The 22,865-nt window shown below is 41.1% G+C and overlaps 1 protein-coding gene across 6 annotated transcripts in view; it reads right to left on the reverse strand.

The window, feature by feature from the left end:
* LOC101033438 (cyclic AMP-dependent transcription factor ATF-7) overlaps positions 1-22,865 on the reverse strand; it is a 114,119-nt gene that overhangs the window by 90,748 nt on the left and 506 nt on the right. The gene's annotated exons all lie outside the window — the stretch shown is intronic.

Below are 22,865 nucleotides of genomic sequence, written 5' to 3' on the forward strand. Positions count from 1 at the left end.
AAATGGAGTGGGGGATAAAAATAGTCTTATAAACTCCTAAACGACATTTTCAAACATCCTTCCATAAAAGAGAAAGGTATGCAAAAGAATATGAACGAGGGAAGATGAGAGAGGAACTACAATTTGAATATGCCTGGAAATGACTTCAGAACTGCAACCAAATTTCAAATTTTTATCTTGGAGATAAATTGAAATGTCAGGACAATCTGTCAGGCTCACGTTGAAATAAAATGTTAACATGCTAGACTGAATCTGGTAATCGGAAAACCATGCTTAAAACTCAGAGGGTAGCTAGGTAACATCTCTCCTACTCTCTTAGGACACACTCTGGGGTGAGAAACCAGTATTTCTGGTTGTCTAATCAGTAATTCCATAACTAACTGGTGTTTAAAATTGTGGGGTTCCCCATAAAATTGAAGGGGCTTCTTGGTCATCTTTCAGTGTGATAGAAACATGGTCTAACTAGGAAGGAAACCGACGCTACAGCACCGCTGTAATGGAACAGAGCCTGTACGTACATACATGTACACAGATTTATATCGCATTTAGCCAGGATAAATTGCTTCAATAAATTCTGTTCCTAGGAGAGGCCAGCTCAAGCTGATGATTGGGTACTGGGAAGTGAGAGCTTCATTCTTCTTCACACAGCCCCAGGATGAAGGGATTTTCTGGTTTGTTTGTTTGTTTTAAATACATGACAATTTTTTAGCACTTTCTGGAACTACAACATGGTACAAAAAATAAATGCAAGTAAACAAAAGTAAATAAATGCAAAGACCAGGATCATTATGGCTGAAAACTTAGAGCATATCTGGAAAGCAATTTATCTCTGGAAAAATTCCTAACTCCTGTGCTAGAGATAATTTCACTACATGTCCCAGAATCTGCTTTCCTAACACAATCACAAAATGAAAATTTTATTTCAAAAAGGTCTTATATATTTTTAACCAGGAAGTAAACTACAAGGGCTAGAGGAGACATAACACAAGGATCAGGCAGGATTCCTTACTTTTATCTTGATTCTATTATTTGATGCTAAATTTTCTCATTTTTCTACCTACTTAGAGGAGGGAAAGAGTTCTGGCTGAGAAGTGGGACAGTATTGGCATAGGAAGTGGTGAAATAAATTCTGGAATGGTTTCCCTCAAACCACAAAATTCAAAATGTAACTTGGCTTTGTATAATCACATTACAATATATGGCTTCCAAATTTTATTTAGTGGCACACTTACTAGGAAATAGAGATGAAAAATCATGACTTTCTGGAAGGAGAAAAAAAAAAAAGCAAAACCAAAAAAATTTGGGGGGAAAAAGCATTAAAACCTAACAAGTATTTTCATTGCTCTTAAATATTCAACTGACAGCCACGAACTAGGATTTCCTGCTTCCTTCTAAATTTGCTGGTCTTTGTTTTACCATTTTCACCAAAGGGAGATCACAATGAGAGGAAGAAGGCTCTCTTCTTAAACACCCACAATTATTCTTAAATCATTCCTCAGTCTCTTGCCTCTTGTCATTTCCATTATTCTTGTTTAAAAATTGTTTCACACTGAAGTGATTTTTAAAATTTAAATATTTAACAAAAATAAGAATGATCTGTCTCCCCATTTAAAAAAAATCCAGCTAACATCTTTTTTTTTTTTTAATTTCTCCTTCACTCCTAGTCTGCTACATCAATTGCCACATATAAAGAATGCCATTTTGCTTATTTCTATCTGACACTTAAAACAAATTTCTAATTATCAGTGAGGTCTCACTGACGCTGTCTCAAAAACAAAAAGCAACACATTTCCGTAGTGTCAACAGACCAAGACATAAAGGGAAATCTTGAAAATCAAAGCTGCCACTCACTAGAATTTAACTCACAGCTCATTTGTAACTATACTGCTTGACAAATAGATCATGCATCTGGGCAAGGCACTCACGATGTGTCATCTCCTTCCCAACCTATTCTTCAGGATGAAACATAAGCATTTTACAGAACTAAACAATAAATGACAGAAGAGGGATACACCCATTAAGAAGCACTGCCAAGGGGAAGTGGGATGCTTTCAGCAAAGACCTTAGAACCGGAAGACAAAGATGCATGAAAAGGCTCATATACTCAGTCACCAGAATCTTTAAAATGATTTTTAAAAATTAGTATTTCCTCAAAAGAGCAAGTAATCTAAATGCTGGGAGAGAACTGAAGAAAACCCAAAGTTCAGAGGATGATTTTTAATAACTGAGATAATTTCATAAAATCTGGTAGTTTTGTTAGAGACAGAGGTAAATCCTAAAATGGTCATTGTGCAAGAAAACAGATTCTCTCTTTATGTATTATGTACATGTGTATCTACATCTGTATCTTTTAATAGACTAAGCATGGAGTCTATCACTGAGGACTACAAAGCAAATTCTCTAAACCTGGTGTGATATTACCATTATAATATAATAAGAAAAAATAATGCAGATACAGTGGGATGTGATCATTTCTCTAGCACCCAACTGATGTTAAGATGGCCCAACTCTAAGCAAGGAAAAAAAGCCACATACAAACACATCCAGGGGCCTGTTGTCAGGTTCCTAATGACAAACATCAGATACTGCTAGGTACAAAAAAAACTAGAAGGATAAGGCACTGTAAGTATCAAAGAGTCATAAAAACCTGGAAGACGTTAAGACTATCATTCATTCATTCAGAACCCACTAATAAGGAACTATCAAGTGCTAGGCAAAGTGGATACAAAAATAAAAAGACAATAGGACTTTACAAAAAAATAATTTTTCACTCATCTGTCATAAAAGAAACTAACATCATTAAGAATGATGGCTTAATTTACAAGTTCAATTAGAGAGACGTTGATCAGTATACATATCATTTAGATTCTAATGTATACAGTCATTTATCAAATTATTTTGTTAGTAACTCCAGATTATAAAAAAGAGGAGTTGGCCAGTTGCGGTGGCTCACACCTGCAATCCCAGCACTTTGGGAGGCTGAGGCAGGTGGATCACTTGAGGTCAGGAATTCGAGACCACCCTGGCTAACATGGCGTAACCCTGTCTCTACTAAAAATACAAAATTAGCCAGGCGTGGTGTGCACTCAGCTACTCTAGGCAGGAGAATTGCTTAGAACCTGGGAGGTGGTGGTTGCAGTGAGCCGAGATCACGCCACTGCACTCCAGCCTGGGCAACAGAGGAAGACTGTCTCCAAAAAAAAAAAAAAAGGGAGGAATTAACAGTCTTGGTAAAAGATTTACCAAGAAGTTTGAAATTAATAATCATAATTTGCTTTTTGGATTATACACATTTAGTTAGTTTTTTTTTTTTTTTTTTTTTTGGGACAGAGTTTTGCTCTTGTTACCCAGGCTGGAGTGCAATGGCACGATCTCGGCTCACCACAACCTCCGCCTCCTGGGTTCAGGCAATTCTCCTGCCTCAGCCTCCTAAGTAGCTGGGATTACAGGCACACGCCACCACGCCCAGCTACTTTTTTGTATTTTTAGTAGAGACGGGGTTTCACCATGTTGACCTGGATGGTCTCGATCTCTCGACCTCGTGATCCACCCGCCTCGGCCTCCCAAAGTGCTGGGATTACAGGCTTGAGCCACCGCGCCCGGCACATTTAGTTAGTTTTAAAATTCACTAATTCACCAAATATTTTACTCAGTATCTGTGTACAGCCCCCTATGCCCTAGGCCCAATTAATTCAAGAGGAAAGGAGATGGACAAGATTTCTGCCCTCATAGAGTTTACTTACATTCTGAAGAAATGAACAATAAGCAAGTAAGCAAAATAATTTCAGATTAACAGCAGATAACTGCTATTAAAGGAAAATGAAAGGCTAATGTGTTGGTGATGGGTGAGGGCTATTTTAGTTTCTTGACTAAAAAGGGAATGGCTGTATTATCTGTAATCAAAAGGGGAATGGGGTAGAATATAGAGATCTAGGTTAAAACTGCAGAAGCCTTTCTTCTCATAACATAGTAGATATTCAATAAATATTTATTGATTTAATATTTAATAAATATTTAAAGTCTATATTCAAGTTTGCACTTAACTTTAGGTTTCTGCAGAAAGCTGCTGGATCCACAAAATATTCGCTGTGCAAGTATTAACGTATTTAAGGCTACACATATTTTAAATCTATATTTATGACTATGTTGCATCTAAGGCACTTTATATGACCACAGCCAACTAAGTCTATGCTTTTATCACCCAAATAACATGAAGCTCTGTAGTTTTTGGTTACAGAGCTAAAAATGGGGAGGAGGGAGGAATTTGTCAAGTTAACCCTTAATCAAACCTTAAAAACAAAACCTCACCTACAGCTGTTAAGACATATATTCAAGGCCAGGTGTGGTGGCTCACGCCTGTAATCCCAGCACTTTGGGAGGCTGAGCTGGATCAGCTGAGGTCAGGAGTTCAAGACCAGCCTGATCAACATGGAGAAACCCCATCTCTAGTAAAAATAGAAAATTAGCCAGGCATGGTGGCACATGCCTTGTAATCCCAGCTATTCTGGAGGCTGAGGCAGGAGAATTGCTTGAACCCAGGGGGCAGAGGTTGTGGTAAGCCAAGATGGCACCATTGCACTCCAGCCTGGGCAACTCTCAAAAAAAAAAAAGATATATATTCAAGTACAAGAGCATGCCAATAGTGTGTTCAGCAGAAAGAGCACTTTTATATAGTACTTTCGGGAGTACACAGCTGGACAGTTTTTCTAGAAGTCAATTTGGCAATATTTACATCAAATGTCTTAAAATGTCTTATACCTTTTGAACAATTCATTCTTCTTTCAGACTCTCTAAGATAAAACCAGACACGTGGACAATTTTTGCATTAAAGTGTTTATCACAGTCATTTTTATGACCAAAAAAGGACAAGAATTAAACATTTAAGAATGGATAAATATAAATTAAGGTACTGCCTTATAATAAACTATATTTAAGTTATAAAGAATAACATTTTGGGTCAGTTGTGGTGGCTTATACCTGTAATCCCAGCACTTTGCGAGGCTGAGACAGGCGGATCACCTGAGGTTAGGAGTTCAAGACCAGCCTGATCAACAAGGTGGAAACCCCATCTCTACTAAAAACACAAAAATTAACAAGGCATGGTGGCACATGCCTGTAATCCCAGCTACTCAGGAGGCTGAGGCAGGAGAATCACTTGAACCCAGGAGGTGGAGGTTGTGGTGAGAGCCAAGATCACGCTATTGGACTCCATCCTGGGCAACAAGAGTGAAACTCTGTCTCCAAAAAAAAAAAAAACATTTTGAAAATGATTTAAAAACATGAGAAAATGCTATGTGTCAAATGGAAAAAAACCCATAATACAAAATTGTACATGCAACATAATTCTAAATCTATAAAAAAGCAAATGAAATAAGCATAGAAAAAATAGGAAAATTAACATCAAAATGTTAACAATGGCAATATAAGAACCTGTCATTCATTAAAAAAATTATAAACAAAATTATAAAATTATAAACCACTTCATATAGAAAACAAACATGGTGGAAACTTAAACTTATAAAAACACACAAGGTAAAACAGGCAATTCAAAATAGCTCCTTTTGTTACCTTCCAGGACCCATTTCTGAAATCCCATAAATGCTCCCTCACAACAATTATGCTTATATTAAACAATTAGAAATTGCCCCAGCCACGTATCACAAAGGGAATAGCTGAAACCAAGTTTAGCAGGTACTGAATACCTTTCAGCTCAGTACAAATAAGCTGAAAAACTTAGGCACCCAAACAGAGCTCTATGGGGTCCATTTCTTTAAGACAATAAAAAGACATTATATGCAAACAGCTCTCTTCTAAGCACACAACTTTGGTTACCATGTTTCAGACTCTAAAATAATTTAGCTGCTATTAAGCAAAGAGTACAAACACAAGCTCTTTGCCACAGCGGTCTCAACATTTTACATGCTCCGTAGGATACTCAGTGCTGCTCTGACTTGCATTACATCTAGCAAACTGACTTAAGATTCAAGTTAATACATGAACTGTGAGACTATAATGCAGGTTATGCGAACCCCAGAAAACAAAGTAGAGTACTCAGGTTTTACTAGGCAGATTATTTAGGTATTAAAATGTCTGTTCCTAGGCCAGGCGCCATGGCTCACACCCATAATCCCAAGCCTCCACGGTTCAAGCGATTCTCCTGCCTCAGCCTCCTGAGTAGCTGGGATTATAGGCATGCACCACTACATCTAGCTAATTTTGTATTTAGTAGAAACAGGGTTTCTCTTGGTTGGTCAGGCTGGTTCTTTTTTTTTTTTTTTTTTTTTCTGGGGGGACGGAGTTTCGCCCTTGTTACCCAGGCTGGAGTGCAATGGCGCGATCTCGGCTCACTGCAACCTCCGCCTCCTGGGTTCAGGCAATTCTCCTGCCTCAGCCTCCTGAGTAGCTGGGATTACAGGCACGCGCCACCACGCCCAGCTAATTTTTTGTATTTTTAGTAGAGACGGGGTTTCACCAGGCTGGTTCTTAACTCCTAAACTTGGCTGATCCGCCTGCCTTGGCCTCCCAAAGTGCTGGGATTACAGGCATGAGCCACCGCGTTCAGCTGCAAGACCCTGTTTCTAAAAAAAAAAATTTAGCCAGGCATAGTGGTATGTGCCTGTAGTCCCAGCTACTTCAGAGCTCAGGAGACTGAGATGGGAGGATCCCTTGAGCCCAGGAATTCAAGGTTGTAGTGAACTATAATCACACCACTGCACTCCAGCCTGGGACTATGTCTCAAAAAAAAAAAAAAAAAAAGCTCACAAATTCTGGATTAATTTTCCATTGAATTATTTAGCATAACAACAGCTTAGCATATATTATCTCATTATAAGTAAATTAAATATTCCAAAAGGGTATTTAGAAAGCATATATGTACCCCTTTATAATCTTAAACTAATTAGCCTTATTGTTTTAAATCCTATCCTTTTTTTTTTTTAGGCAGGGTCTTGCTCTGTTGCCCAGGCTGAAGTGCAGTGGTGTGATCCCGGATCACTGCAGCCTTTGCCTTCTGGGTTTAAGAGATTCCCATGCCTCAGTCTCCTGAGTAGCTGGGACTACAGGCACGCGCTACCATGCCCAGGTAATTTTTGTATTTTTAGTAGAGACGGGGTTTTGCCCTGTTAGCCTGGCTGGTTTTGAACTCCTGACCTCAAGTGATCTGCCCGCCTCGGCCTCCCAAAGTGCTGGGTTTACAGGCATGAGATACCATGCCTGGCCTTTAGCCTTATTGTTTTATATCAGTGTTTTTTAAAGCACTTGCTAAGAGACTGGAAAACTGAGGCAGAGAGTTACAAAAAAATATATGGGCAAAAAAAATCAAGGGGTTAAGGCGGGTCTGATCCTAGTTACCTGTTCTCATACATTCCAAACAAGATAAAAAAAATGGGCCAGGTGCAGTGGTTCACACCTATAATCCCAGCACTTTGGGAGACCGAGGCAGGGGGATCACTTGAGGCCAGAAGTTGAAGACCAGCCCAGCTAACAAGGTCAAACCCCATCTCTACTAAAAATATAAAAATTAGCTGGGTTTCGTGGCGGGGGCCTGTAATCCCAGCTACTTGGGAGGCTGAGGTGGGAGAATCTCTTGAACCCAGAAGGCAGAGGTTGCAGTGAGCCGAGATCATGCCACTGCACTCCAGCCTCGGCAACAGAGACTCTGTCTCAAAAAAAAAAAAAAAAGAAAGCTATAAGAATGGAGACCACATCTTTTTACTATGCCTGAAAGTTGTCTAGTTACAACTGAATCATGTTTTACCAACACTTCAGAACATAACAGGTACTGTTATATATGTTTAATATATATAAATGTTACATATGCTCATTATGTAAATGAATGTCCCGAAATATGAATTTGAGGGGCCACATGTTCTGGGGTATCATTTCATTTAGGAAAATTAAGTGATGTTCACAGTTTGTTTTTTTGGTGGGTTTTTTGTTTTGGGACAAGGTCTCATTGTTACCCAGGCTGGAGTACAGTGGCATGATCACAGTTCACTGCAGCCTCAACTTCCTGGGCTCTGCCGGGCGTGGTGGCTCAAGCCTGTAATCCCAGCACTTTGGGAGGCTGAGGCGGGTGGATCACGAGGTCAAGAGATCCAGACCATCCTGGTCAACATGGTGAAATCCCGTCTCTACTAAAAATACAAAAAAATTAGCTGGGCATGGTGGCGTGTGCCTGTAATCCCAGCTACTCAGGAGGCTGAGGCAAGAGAATTGCCTGAACCCAGGAGGCGGAGGTTGCGGTGAGCCGAGATCGCGCCATTGCACTCCAGCCTGGGTAACAAGAGCGAAACTCCGTCTCAGAAAAAAAAAATAAAAAAATAAAAAAAAATAAAAAAAAAAAGAAAGAAAGAAACAACAACAACAAAAACTTCCTGGACGCAAATGATCCTCCTTCCTTAGCCTCTTGAGTAGCTGGTACTACAGGTATGCCCCACCACGCCCAGCTCATTTCTTTTTTGTAGAGACAGAGGGTCTTGCCACGTAGTCCAGGCTAGTATCACAACTCCTCGGCTCAGGCTATCCTCCTGTCTTGGCCTCCAAAAGTGCTGGGATTGCAGGGGTGAGCCATCATGCCCAGCGAATACTCATATTTTTAACATTAAGCATATTTTTATTATAATTATTTTAAAATTCATACTCCATTTATAGCATATACCAAGAGTTAGCAAACTTCAACTGATGGGCCACAAGCTAAGAAGAGGTTTTACATTTTTCTTTTTCTTTTTTTTTTTGAGGGTTGGGTGGATAGGGTCTCACTCTGCTGCCCAGGCTGGAGTGCAGTGGCATGATCTTGGCTCACTGCAACCCTCTGCCTCCCGGGTTCAAGCGATTATTACTCCTTAGCCTCCAAAGTAACTGGGACTACAGACGTGTGCCACCACATCCAGGTAATTTTTTTGACTTTTAGTAGAGATGAGTTTTCACTGTGTTGGCCAGGTTGGTTTCAAACACCTGGCCTCAAGTGATCTGCCCACCTCAGCTTCCCAAAGTGCTGGGATTACAGGTATGAGCCACTGTGTCCAGCCAGTTTTTACATTTTTCAATGGTTGAAAAAAAAAATCAGAAAGAATATATTGTGACGTGAAAATTATAGGAAAACAGTTATATATTTTTTTTCTTTTTTTTTTTTTTGAGAAGGAGTCTCACTCTGTCACCCAGGCTGGAGTGCAGTGGCACCATCTTGGCTCACTGCAACCTCTACCTCCCAGGTTCCAGCGATTCTCCCACCTTAGCCTCCCGACCAGCTGGGGCTACAGGCATGTACCACCGCACCCAGCTAATTTTTGTATTTTTAGTAGAGATGGGGTTTCACCATAGTGGCCAGGCTGGTCTCGAACTCCTGACCTCAAGCAATCCTCCGTCCTCAGCCTCCCAAGTGCTGGAATTACAGGCATGAGCCACTACGCCCAACAGCTGAATTTTTCTTTTCTTTTTTAAGACAGAGTCTCACTCTGCTGCCAGGCTGGAGTGCAGTGGTGTGATCTCAGCTCATTGCAACCCCCACCTCCTGGGTTCAAGTGATTCTCCTGTCTTAGCCTCTTGAGTAGCTGGGACTACCAGTATGTGCCACCATGCCTGGCTAATTTTTGTATTTTTGGTAGAGATAGAGTTTCAACACATTGGCCAGGATGGTCTCGATCTCCTGACCTTGCGATCCACTCACCTCGGCCTCTCAAAGTGCTGGGATTACAGGAGTGAGTCACCGTGCCTGATAGCTGCATTTTTCAAGGTTGGCACTATAAGACAATAGTTCTCAAAGTGGGCTCCAGGGATCCCTATAGATCTTTCAAGGGATTCATGAAGGTTAAAATCATTTGTAAGTAAAAGATCTATTTAAAGAGCTAGCTAGGCTGGGCACAGTGGCTGGTCAGTTACAGGCATGAGTAATCTCATGCCTGTAATCTCAGCACTTTGGGAAGCTGAGGTAGACAGATCACCTGCAGCCAGGAGTTCAGGACCATCTGGGCCATAATTGTGAAACCCTGTCTCTACTAAATCTACAAAAATTAGCAGGGCATAGTGGCTGTTTGTCCTGAGCCAATGCATTTTAATGTAACAGTACAAAAAAGTTCACAGATGTGGTTTCAAATTCTATACCATAGCCAACCTTTATGAAACTATCCTTTTTCAGATTTTGGTGTAGTACCAAAGAAGACTATATACAATTACCCGAAAATAATCTTTTCTTTTCCCATTACATCATTTTCTTCATATACTTAAACCAAAATGACATATCTTAACAGATTGAATGCAGAAGCAGATACGAGAATCCAGCTGTTTTCTGTTTAGCCAGACATTAAAGAGATTTGAAGTTCTTTCCCCAAATTCTTTCTAAAACTATAGATATAGGCCGGGCGCAGTGGCTCAAGCCTGTAATCCCAGGACTTTGGGAGGCCAAGGCGGGTGGATCACGAAGTCAAGAGATCGAGACCATCCTAGTCAACGTGGTGAAACTCCATCTCTACTAAAAATACAAAAAATTAGCTGGGCATGGTGGTGCGTGCCTGTTGTCCCAGCTACTCAGGAGGCTGAGGCAGGAGAATTGCCTGAACCCAGAAGGCAGAGGTTGCGGTGAGCCGAGATCGTGCCATTGCACTCCAGCCTGGGTAACAAGAGGGAAACTCCGTCTCAAAAAACAAAACAAAACAAGACAAAAAAAACTATAGATATATTTATTTATGTTAACATGATATAGGTTTGTTCTTATTTTAAAATAAATAAGTATTTTTAAAATGTGTCTCTTAATTGCTAATATGCTAAATATCAACAGATATAACCCAGATAAGCAAATGCTCTTTGGAATCCTCAATGTTTTTTCTTTTGAGACAGGGTCTCACTCTGTTGCCCAGGCTGGAGTGCAGCGCACAATCTTAGCTCACCGCTGCCTCCCTGGCTCAGGTGATCCTCCTACCTACACCTCCTAAGTAGCTGGGACTACAGGAGTGCACCAACAAGCTCGGCTAATTTTTAAAATTTTTGTAGAGACACAGTCTCACTATATTACCTAGGTTAGTCTCAAACTCTTGGACTCAAGCAATCCTCCCACCCCCACCTAAGCCCCCCAAAGTGCTGGGATTACAGATGTGAACCACTGTGCCTGGCCCTCAATAATTTTTAAGAGTATTATGGGGTGAGTTCTGAGATCAAAAAGTTGAGATCCACTGCTTTAAGAAATACACAAACAGTGAAGGGCCCTAGATTGATCAAACAGAAGGCTGAAATTAATTTCTGGATTTCAAGCTCAGACATGCAGAAACAGGTTTCGAAGAGGAGCCAGCTTAAATGGACCAAATAGTTCTGCAGCAAATGACTGAAAACAGATGAGGGTGAGAATTAGGCTGAATCACAAGTTAGGCAACACACGGCCAAAGCTTAGAACCTATCTGGAAGCAGCTTTATACAGGGCTCTCTAGGCTTTCAGAGGATTCAAGGACTATTTTGAGCTATTCCCCAGAAAGATTAATAAAGCAAAAAAAAAAAAAAAAAAAGCAACAACTTGCTAAATTGACAGCAGGAAGCAAAGCTGGAAATAACTAGAGAACATTGTATTTATCTATGTTTGGCCTCAATGTGTATTTTAGAAGTTGAAAAATCCCTGGAAACCAATAGGATGCTAAACAAAAAACAAACAAAAAATTTTGGGGTTTTTTTGCTCATTTTCAGATAAAGTATGATCCTCAAAACAATAAGCCAAAAGTTAACCCCAAAACACTGATCATTTAAAGTTATCTTCTAATTTAAAGGACCAATTAAAAATTTTAAATAGGCTGCAAACAACAAAAATTCTGATGGACTTTAATACTAAAGTATAAGATTGATTCTGAGTAGGAAATAGCTGCACTATCCCACAATGACAATCACTGAGACACTTAGAAGTTCTCAGGAAAAAATATTTATTTCCAGCCGGGTGTGGTGGCTCACATCTGTAATCCCAGCACTTTGAGAGGCCGAGATGGGCAGATCACTTGAGGTCAGGAGTTCGAGACCAGCCTAGTCACATGGAGAAACCCCATCTCTATTAAAAAAAAATACAAAAACAGTAGCCAAGTGTTGTGGTGGTCACCTGTGATCCCAGTTACTTAGGAGGCTGAGGCAAGAGAATTGTTTAAACCCAGGAGTTGGAGGTTGCAATGAGCTGAGATCGTGCCATTACACTCCAGCCTGGGCAACAGAGTGGGACTCTGCCTCAAAAACAAACAAACAAACAAAAAATGTATTTCCTAAGTCTGTCCACATATTTGCAACAGTGATCTATTTGGGGGTATTCAAATGCTCACCGGTTCACTCTCACCAGCCCCAAACATGTATGCAAACTACTCCTTGACCAAAACTTTAAAAAATAAGTTAAAGAAAATATTGCTGGCTGGGCCCCGTCTACTACAGCAAAAGGAAGCAATCTACCAAATCAGGAGAAAACAGTAAGTAGTTCCACTCAAAGGAAGCAAGTTGCATTTTGTGAGAAGGTGGGGCTGTAGCAAAATACCGTTACTACAGATGTCCATGCCACAAGCTCATGAAATGACTTTCTAAGCTAAAACCTGGCTCCCATTAGTTTGGTTTTGGGTTTTTCTGAGCCAGGGATCTCACTCTGTCACCCAGGCTAGAGTGCAGTGGTGAGATCTCAGCTCACTGAAACCTCCACCTCCCAGGCTCAAGCAATCCTCCCACCTCGGGCTCCCAAGTAGCTGGGACTACAGGTGTGCACCACCAAGCCCAGCTAATTTTTAAATTTTTTGTAGCAACAGGGTCTCACTGTGTTGCTTAGGCTGGTCTCGAACTCCAAGCAATCTGCCTATCTCAGCCTCCCAAAGTGTTGGGATTACACGTACAGGCCACCTCACCCAACCTACACTTTCATAAATAGACTTTCATGATATTTACTAAGAAGAGATGCAGTATTGAATTAAAAAAAAGAAACTTTATGCACATTCTGGTTTCAAATGTATGGGAATATCAAGGATTAAAATTGCCAAAAGATAGAAAAAGCATGGCCAGGCATGGTGGCTCACACCTGTAATCCCAGCACTTTGGGAGGCAAAGCTGGGCGGATTGCCTGAGCTCAGGAGTTCAAGACCAGCCTGGGCAACACAGCAAAACTCCATCTCTACTAAAATACAAAAAATTAGCCAGGAGTGGTGGTGTGTGCCTGTAATCTCAGCTATTCATGAGGCTGAGGCAGGAGAATCGCTTGAAACTGGGAGGCGGAGATTATAGTGAGCTAAGATTGTGCTACTGTACTCCAAGCCTGGGCAACAGAGTGAGAAAAAGCTAAGCTAACAACCTGAAATCAAGAGTCTGCGGCCGAGCGCGGTGGCTCAAGCCTGTAATCCCAGCACTTTGGGAGGCCGAGGCGGGTGGATCACGAGGTCAAGAGATCGAGACCATCCTGGTTAATATGGTGAAACCCCATCTCTACTAAAAATACAAAAAACTAGCTGGGCATGGTGGCACATGCCTGTAATCCGAGCTACTCAGGAGGCTGAGGCAGGAGAATTGCCTGAACCCAGGAGGCGGAGGTTGTAGTGAGCCGAGATCGCACCATTACACTCCAGCCTGGGTAACAAGAGCGAAACTCCGTCTCAAAAAAAAAAAAAAAAAAAAAAAAGTCTGCAATGACTTTTGCTGCAAACTTATGTGTTCTTTCCTTCTTTGAGACAGGGTATCACTTTGTTGTCCAGCCTGGAGTCCAGTGGTGCGATCTCGGCTTGCTGCAACCTCTGCTTCCTGGGCTGAAGCAATCCTCCACTTCAGCCTCCCAAGTAGCTGGGGCTACAGATGTGTGTTACCACAGTGGCCAATTTTTGTATTTTTCGTAGAGACAGGGTTTCATTGCCCAGGCTGGTCTCTAACTCCTGGGCCCAAGCCTCCCAAAGTGCTAGGACAATAGGTATGAGCTACTGTGTCTGGCCAACGCTTATGTATTCTTATGCCCTTAAGACTACTATACTAGGCCAGGCTCAGTGGCTCACACCTGTAATCCCAGCACTTTGAGAGGTCAAGGTGGGTGGATCATTTCAGGTCAGGAGTTCGAGATCAGCCTGGCTAACATGGTTGAAACCCCATCTCTACTAAAAACACAAAAATTAGCCGAGCATGGTGGCAGGCACCTGCAATCCCAGCTACTTGGGAGGCTGAGGCAGAACGATTGCTTGTAATCAGGAGACAGAGGGTGCAGTGAGCCGAGATCATGCCACTGCACTCCAGCCTGGGTGACAGAGCAAGACCCTGTCTCAAAAAAACATTTTTTTGAATTAAAAAAAAAAAAAGAGAGAGAGAGATTACTACACTACCTTACCTTTGCTTTGGTTGGGAACCTTAAATGTTTGCCTGCAAAGTTTTAAAAGCTTATCTTTTTATACAAGTTTATCTTTTCATACAACCTTTCCTGAATTGTAACACTCATCCTACATTTCCAAGGAAGTGATACAGCAAATACTTTCAAAATTGAATTGAATTTTGCTTCATTGTATACAGACAGTCAGTACAATACACAGAAGACCAAAAAAAAAAAAAAGTTTTTAAACAAAAGGACAAAGGAGAAAGGAAGGAAACAAAATACTATGATTTAACAGGAACAAAACCCAACATTCTTTCAACACAAAGTGTCCACCAGGGAAATGTCGAAGAGAAAATGTCATGATAAAATATTTTTAAGATATAAAATGACTCCAATGCAAAATATTTGTTGTTGTTGATTTTGTTTTGTTTTTAGCTCAAAGGAGTTATTATTTCTGGTCATTTATGTTCCTTACTTGTGTTTATCCATTCCCACTGGGTTAATAGAAACATTTCAATTTTATTTTCTTTACAGTCTATTTTTCTTCCTGATTCTTCAAGAGTAAGTTCCTTGATCTTAATTTCTATTTATGAATGTCTGGCCTGAAAAGGACCTTGAGAGGTCATCAAGTCCATCCTTCTGCTTTCCAGGAGAAATCATAACTAATACTATCAGATAGATGAGAAGGTATCAAAAGAAAATGCATTGTTTCCCTGACTAGGAGCATGCTAATTTAATGTGCACATTCATTTACAATTTGCAACTTTTTAAAAATGAAAGTAAAAACTAAAATGGCAAAAGAGGAAGGTACTTTAAAAATGCATTTATCAGCTAAAATTGCTCAAACATAAATTCAACTGTCAGGTCTAAAATTAACAAGCAGGAAAGTTATTGGCTGCCAATGTAAAGTCTTTAGTCCTTAGAGATGTCTTCTGAAGTTCTCTCTCATTTGTAGCACCCTTCACCTACAGCACATACAGGCTGGCAAACTTAGACCATCCTTGCCAATAAACTACAATTACAAATGACAATTGTGCGTGCGTGCGTGCATGCATGCGTCCGTGTGTGTGTGTTTGTGTGTTTACAGTTGGTATAGGGTTATATTCCAAACAGGAAATGAAAAGTTAGGGCCAGATGCAGTGGTTCTCACCTGTAATCCCAGCACTTTGGAAGGCCGGCAGGTGGATTGCCTGAGTTGCATAAGAAGACCACCCTGGGCAACATGGTGAAACCCCACCTCTACTAAAACACAAAAAGTTATCTGGGAGTGGTGGTGGGAACCTGTAGTCCCAGCTACTCAGGAGGCTGAGGCATAAGAATTGCTTGATCCTAGGAGGTGGAGGTTGCAGTGAGCCGAGATTGTACCACTGCACTCCAGCCTGGGTGACACAGCAAGATTCTGTCTCCGAAAGGAAAAAAAAAAGAAAATGAAAAGTTACATCTAAAGTAGAGATGTCAATATTATGGGAAAACTACAATACAATTGTTCTTTGGAGAGTAGTTTAACTTTTTCATTTCTAAGTTAAAATGTCCAGGGAATAAAGTTTCCTCCTAAGAGTTTCCAGGACATATGCAGTAGCTCATGCCTGTCATCCTAACACTTCAGGAGGCCAAGGCTGGCACATCACTTGAGGCCAGGAGTTCGAGACCACCCTGTAACATGGTGAAACTGCGTCTCTACTAAAAATACAAAAATTAGCTGGACATGGTGGCATATGCCTGTGGTCCCAGCTACTCGAAGGGCTGAGGCAGAGAACTGTTTGAACCTGGGAGGCAGAGGTTGCAGAGAGCTGTGATTGTGCCACTGCACTGCAGCCTGGGAGACAGAGCAAGACTCTATCTCAAAAAAATAAAATTAAATTTCCAAAACAAGCTGGGTATGGTGTCTCACGCCTGTAATCCCAGCACCCTCGGAGGCCAAAGCAGACAGATCACCTGAGCTGAGTTCAAGACTAGCCTAGGCAACGTGAGAAACTTGTCTCTACAAAAAATATAAAAATTAAACAGGCACAGTAGTGTGCAGCTGTAGTTCTAGCTACTTAGGAGGCTGAGGCAGGAGACTCTCTTGAGCCCAGGCCAAGATTGCAGTGAGCCAAGATGGTGCCATTGCACCCCAGCCTAGGAGACAGAGGGAGACCCTGTCTCAAAAAAAAGAGAAAGTTTCTGAAACAGAATTTCATCTAATGTCAAAAAATCTGGCCAGGCACAGTAGCTCATGCTTGTAATCTCAGCACTTTGGGAGGCTAAGGCAAGAGAATTGCTTGAGCCTAGGCGTTTGAGACCACCCTGGGAAACATGATGAGAACTCTACAAAAAATAAACAAAATTAGCCAGACATGGTGGCATGAGCCTCTAGTCCCAGCTACTCAGGAGGCTGAGGTAGGAGGACTGATTAAGCCTGGGAGATTGAGGCTGCAGTATGAGCCATGATTGTGCCATTGTACTCCAGTCTGGGCAACAGAGGTAGACCCTGTCTCAAAAAAAAAAAAACTACCATGGCTGGGTGCAGTGGCTTACACCTGTAATCCCAACACTTTGGGAGGCCGAGCTGGGTGAGTCACTTAAGGTCAACGTGGTGAAACCCCACCTCTATTAAAAAAATACAAACATTAGCCAAGTGTGGTGGCATATGCCTGTAATCCCAGCTACTTGGGAGGCTGAGACCAGAGAATTGCTTAAACCCGGAGGACAGAGGTTGCAGTATGTGTGCCGCTACGCTCCAGCCTGGGCAACAGAGCAAGACTCTATCTCAGAAAGAGAAAAGAAAAGAAAAAAACACAACCAAAAGACAGACAATAACAAAATAAAAACAAAACAAAAAAAATCCCTGGAACTACAAAGAAATACAGTTAATTGTTCTATAATTATTTGAAAATTTAAAAAAAAAACAGGACTAGAAGTCTTGGAAATGAGAAAATTGTAATTTTTTAAAAAAATGTAGGGCAAGGGAGGTCAAGTACAGAAACTGTAGACTGGTGAAATATTATTTCCCAGAAAGATTCTAAATGAATTATTAAACAGATCACGTATGAACCACTGACAAGGTATGCAGTAATCTATAAACAGTAGCATAAGATACCCAAACAGCAACTGACACATAACTTCAAACTTCTTTTTCTTTTTTTCTTTTGAGACAGAGTTTCACTCTTGTTGCCCAGGCTAGAGTGCAATGGTGCGATCTTGGCTCATTGCAACCTCTGCCTCCTGGGTTCAAGCAATTCTCCTGCCTCAGCCTCCTGAGTATCTGGGATTACAGGCATGCACCATCACGCCTGGGTAATTTTCTGTTTTTACTAGACATGAGGTTTCTCCATGGTGGTCAGGTTGGTCTCGAACTCCTGACCTCAAGTAATCTGCCTGCCTCTGCCTCCCAAAGTGTTGGGATTACAGGCATGAGCCACAGCGCCCAGCCACTTCATCTTCTTTTTTGACAGGGTCACTAGCCTAGGAGTTCAGAGATGTCAGAGGCAGAATATACTGTATTTGGATTTCAAGAGGATACCTCTTGTTATTTCATAGAAAACAAAGGTTAGATAATATAAAACAGTAGGTGAGCTTCACAACTGAATTTTACCCAAAAGGCTAATTAACGGATTAATGCTAACATAATGATAGTCTACTCATGTTGTATAGCATTGTTCTATCCTTATACATGTTTGCTAGTGACCTAAAACAAAAACACAGGCATCATGTTTATCAAATTTATCAATGTTTGTATTAAACATTTGAGAAATGTTTGTATTAAACATTTGAGAAATGGTCAAGAGGTGAAATGACATTATCAAGCTAAAACAATAAACCAAATTAATAAGATGATAATTACAGGGATAAACGTAAAGTTGTCAATTACATTAAAAAATCAACTACACAGCCTGGCAGGGTGGCTCATGCCTGTATTGTAATCCCAGCACTTTAGGAGGCGGAGGTGGGTGGATCACTTGGGGTCAGGAGTTCGAGACTAGCCTGGCCAACATGGTGAAACCCTGTCTCTACTAAAAATCCAAAAAAATTAGCTGGGCGTGGTAGCACAGGCCAGCAATCCCAGCTACTCGGGAGACTGAGGCAGGATAACCGCTTGAACCTGGGAGGTGGAGGTTGCAGTGAGCCAAGATGACAGAGCAAGATTTTGCCTCAAGGGAAAAAAACAAAATCAACTACACAAACTAATGTGATCTTAGGCTTTAAGAAACAGAGGCATAGAGTACAGTAAAATAGAAGCTGTGCTTCCCTCTGTAGTTTGTATTTATTAGATTATATCTGATATAATTTAATAAATGCAGACCTAGATAAGGAAACAAACTCAGGTAACTAACTTGATGAAGTACCTGAACTTTTATTAAATATGTCACTTAAGAAATAGCTCAGGCTGGGCTCAGTGGCTCATGCTTATAATCCCTGAACTTTGGGAGGCCAAGGTAGGCAGATCACTTGAGGTCAAGAGTTCAAGACCAGCCTGGTCAACATGGTGAAACCTCATCTCTACAAAAAATATAAAAATTAGCTGGGTGTGGATGGCGGGTGCCTGTAGTCCCAGCTACTCAGGAGGCTGAGGGACAAGAATCGCTTGAACATGGAAGGCGGATGTTGCAGTGAGCTGAGATTGCACTACTGCGCTCCAGCCTGGACAACACAGCAAGATTCTGTCTCAGAAAAAAAAAGAAAGAAAGAAAGAAAGAAAATAAAGAGGCCAGGCTAGGTGGCTCATGCCTGTAATCCCAGCACTTTGGGAGGCTGAGGCAGGTGGATCACAAGGTCAGGAGTTCAAGACCATCCTGGCCAACATGGTGAAACCCAGTCTCTACTAAAAATACAAAAATTAGCTGTGGTGGTGTGTGCCTGTAATCCCAGATACTCAGGAGCTGAGGCAGGAGAATCGCTTGAACCCGGGAGGCAGAGGTTCCCGGGAGTGGAGATCGCACTACTGTATTCCAGCCTCGGTGACACTTCAAGACTCCAGGGGGGGTAAAAAAAAAAAAAAAAAAGGAAAGAAAAAGAAAGAAAGAGCTCAAAGTACTTGTGGTATTTACCCAGGAAGAGATGCCTCTTGTAACACCAGCACTTTGAAAGGCCAAGGTAGGGAGATGGCTTGAGCCCAGGAGTTTAAAAAGAGCCTGGGCAATGTAGGGAGACCTTATCTCTACAAAAAACTTAAAAATTGGCTGGGCGTGGTGGCTCAAGCCTGCAATGCCAGCACTTTGGGAGGCTGAGGTGGGTGGATCACGAGGTCAAGAGATCGAGACCATACTGGTCAACATGGTGAAACCCCGTCTCTACTAAAAATACAAAAAATTAGCTGGGCATGGCGGCGCGTGCCTGTAATCCCAGCTACTCAGGAGGCTGAGGCAGGAGAATTGCCTGAACCCAGAAGGCAGAGGTTGCGGTGAGCCGAGATCGTGCCATTGCACTCCAGCCTGGGTAACAAGAGCGAAACTCCGTCTCAAAAAAAAAAAAAAAAAAAAAAAAACAAAAAACACTTAAAAATTAGCCAAGTATGGTGGCATGTGCCTGTGGTGCCAGCTACTTGGAGCCTGGGAGGACTGCTTGAGACCAAGAGTCCTAGCTACTCAGGAGGCTAGAACTAGAGTATCACTTTAGCCCAGGAGTTTGAGGTTACAATGATCTATGATCTATGATCTATGATCACATCACTTGCATTCCAGCCTGGGCAACATAGCAAGACCCTGTCTCTAAAAGAATGAAAGAGGTAAGTGTTGTGAAATACTTGAAGACTACCATGTTAACAAGGAATTAAATTTATTTATTGTGGCTTCAGATAACAGAACTAAAGAGCTTCAGCACAATGGAAAACATGCTCTAAAAGTAAAGCTTCAATAATGGAACAGGGTATCTATGAAGTGGAGACTTTCTCCTTAGAGTGTTCAGAAGTTAAAAGACCAACCATCAGGGAAACCAAATATGATGTGTTTTCCCCTATCATGGATTTATTTGATCCTTCCTTAAAAAAAAAAAAAAAAAAAAAAAAAAAAAAAAAAGCCTCTTAGGGGAAGGCAACATGTCGAAATGAGTAAATGTCAGAGAAGCTTATTTTCTTTGACACGGTTTTAAAGAGACAGAAGACTTTTTCATGAACTCCAAAACTACAGGACCATTTTCTGAGAAACCAACAAAAGCAAAGAATGCTTTTTCCTTTTAAATGAATGCTGCATTTGTTTTTCTCAAAGAAACATCTGTACCTTAACTTTAGTACTTTTATCAAGGGATAAGGGACAATTATATGCCAGTATACCAACTAGTCTCAAGAAGGGAGCGGGCTTTATTAGACATTTACATGGAGTTCTATTTGCCCCACCTAAAACTTCCTTGCAAGGAGAAGGCTCCTCCTTATCAGACGTGGATAGGAGGCTGCTGTAACACTAACTCCCTCTCCCTGTGGCCTAGGAAAAACTCAGTCTTGACATGCACAAAACAATAACTTCTGAGAACTTCAGAGCAGCTGTGTTCAGCCAGAGCCAGCAACTTTACTCCAGGCAAAGAAGGAGCTTAAGAGTGGTTGAAAAAAACAATTTTCATTTTGGATTGGAAATGAGGAGAGGAAAGAGAACAAGATACAGTTAGTGGAGCTATTAACATTTTTAAACTGTGGTAAACAAAGGTGTTTAAAAATTACAACACTGAAACTAAACTTCGATCCACAAGTTGAAAGATGAGCAGTGTTATCACTCTAGCTTTCTCCTAGATGGTAACACTAGTGAGAAAAAATCATCTTAGGTTTAATAGTGCCCTAGTCAAAGCCATCACAAATTCTAGGACGGAAGACCAAAACAAGGGACTCTGCTCTCTCACTGGGTATTTTTTTGTGCTGCTGCCAGCCAATCTGAAAAATGTTGTGAATGTCCAATAGCAATGCTCTTACCGTGAAATACTAGAACCCAGCTCAGTAGTTAATGCTACAGGGTCAGCAATGAATTGGTCTCAATGTGCTATAGGGGCAACTTCTTGGCCAGGGAGAAAAGCTTCAAGTGGTTGCAGAAAACCAAAGGTTAATACAACTACATACTGTGGTTTCTCTTCATATAATAGCTTTACTGGTATTTCAGACATTATTTCACTTCTCAAAAGTAAAAGGAGAAGAGAAGGAACGTAAAAGCAAAATCTATGCAATACTAAAGAGGTTATTAGTTGGCTACATTAGTCCAATTTGTTATTAAATGATACACAACTATAAAACAAAGGGCAAAGCCCTGTCCCTTTTCTGTACAGAATTAAGAACTGGTAAGACTACTTAGTAGAGCTGCCAAACTTTCCTTTAGCTTCTTTTCTTACAGACATGTTAACATTTCGCAATAGCCTCCACTTACCTTACATCTTCCATATTTAAGTACAAATTGTGTTTGATTTCCCCAGCCCTTGGCCTAAGATATTACGGCATATCTTTAGTTTCTGAGTGTGGACACAAAGCAAAAAAACTGAACGTTTTTCACTTTCCTGAAACAACATGTCTATTTTATTTACACCATTTAAAAACATATTATATAAGCTAACTAAAACGAACTGCAACCACACATTTGACAACTCTTCGAGAATCACCGGGGAAGCCACAGTTAACAAAACAAACTTCATTTTGGTATTATTTCTGCTTAGAATGCCCATAAAGACTGATATCTCTACAATAATTAAATTACTGTAAAATTTTTAGACACAGACTCCTGTGAGCTTCCTAAGAAAACTCTGCACACCCCCTACACACCTGTACTTAATATGACATGACCCTCAGAGATACTAAAACACCCTCTTTTAAGTAAAAAACAAACTTTTAAAGTTAGGAAAGTAGCAACGCGGGAATCTGGGTAGGAGGTGCCCTGAGTTGTAAACACCCCAGTCAGAGAACATAACAAGCAATTCAGAGCAACATATAAGTCCCTATGGGGCTCCAACTTGGACTGCTTAAGTTCCAAGCCCACATCCCAGTGTTTCACGAGTTTGGGAAATGGAAGAGAGAGAGAAAGAAAATCAGAGATGTGATGAAAGTGCTATTTTTCTCCTTCTCAACCCCCATGCCAGCAGCTTGGAGGCTGGTCACCAGTCTGGGTGCCATATCCACCAGAAGCCCTAAATCAATATCGCAACCACCTGATACCTAGGCTAAAGACATATGTATACCAGTCATCTCCTTCCCAAACACCTCTCTCATCGCTCTCAAGGCTCATACCCTTCCAGAAGCCATGCCTTATGGAGACTGAGCTCACCCATACTGTCCTCTTAAACTCATTCACTTAATTTTCTCCAAATCCATACTTTGCCTCTGATACCATGTCCCTGATGTTCTTTTTATTAATTCAATCGAAATGCCATGACCCTCATTTCCAATAATCTACCCCTATCTATCTTTCCTGTCAAACCCAACGGGTGTTGTGTCACCAGACCAAGATCTTTGTTCTCATCTCCTCATTCCTACCTCCTACCTATTACCCTTTTCCAATTCCAAGCTCCTAATCCCACTCTTTGGGAAGCCCTGGGTTCCTAACCTAGTTTAGTATCCCTCCTCTTTCTCCCATTCCACCCCATCCTATGATCATTCCTTTAGGCTCCACTAGACAGACTACCGTTCCCTCAGGATTCAATT

The sequence above is a fragment of the Saimiri boliviensis genome, chromosome 7 (assembly GCF_048565385.1).
Source record: "Saimiri boliviensis isolate mSaiBol1 chromosome 7, mSaiBol1.pri, whole genome shotgun sequence".
NCBI lineage: Eukaryota > Metazoa > Chordata > Mammalia > Primates > Cebidae > Saimiri > Saimiri boliviensis.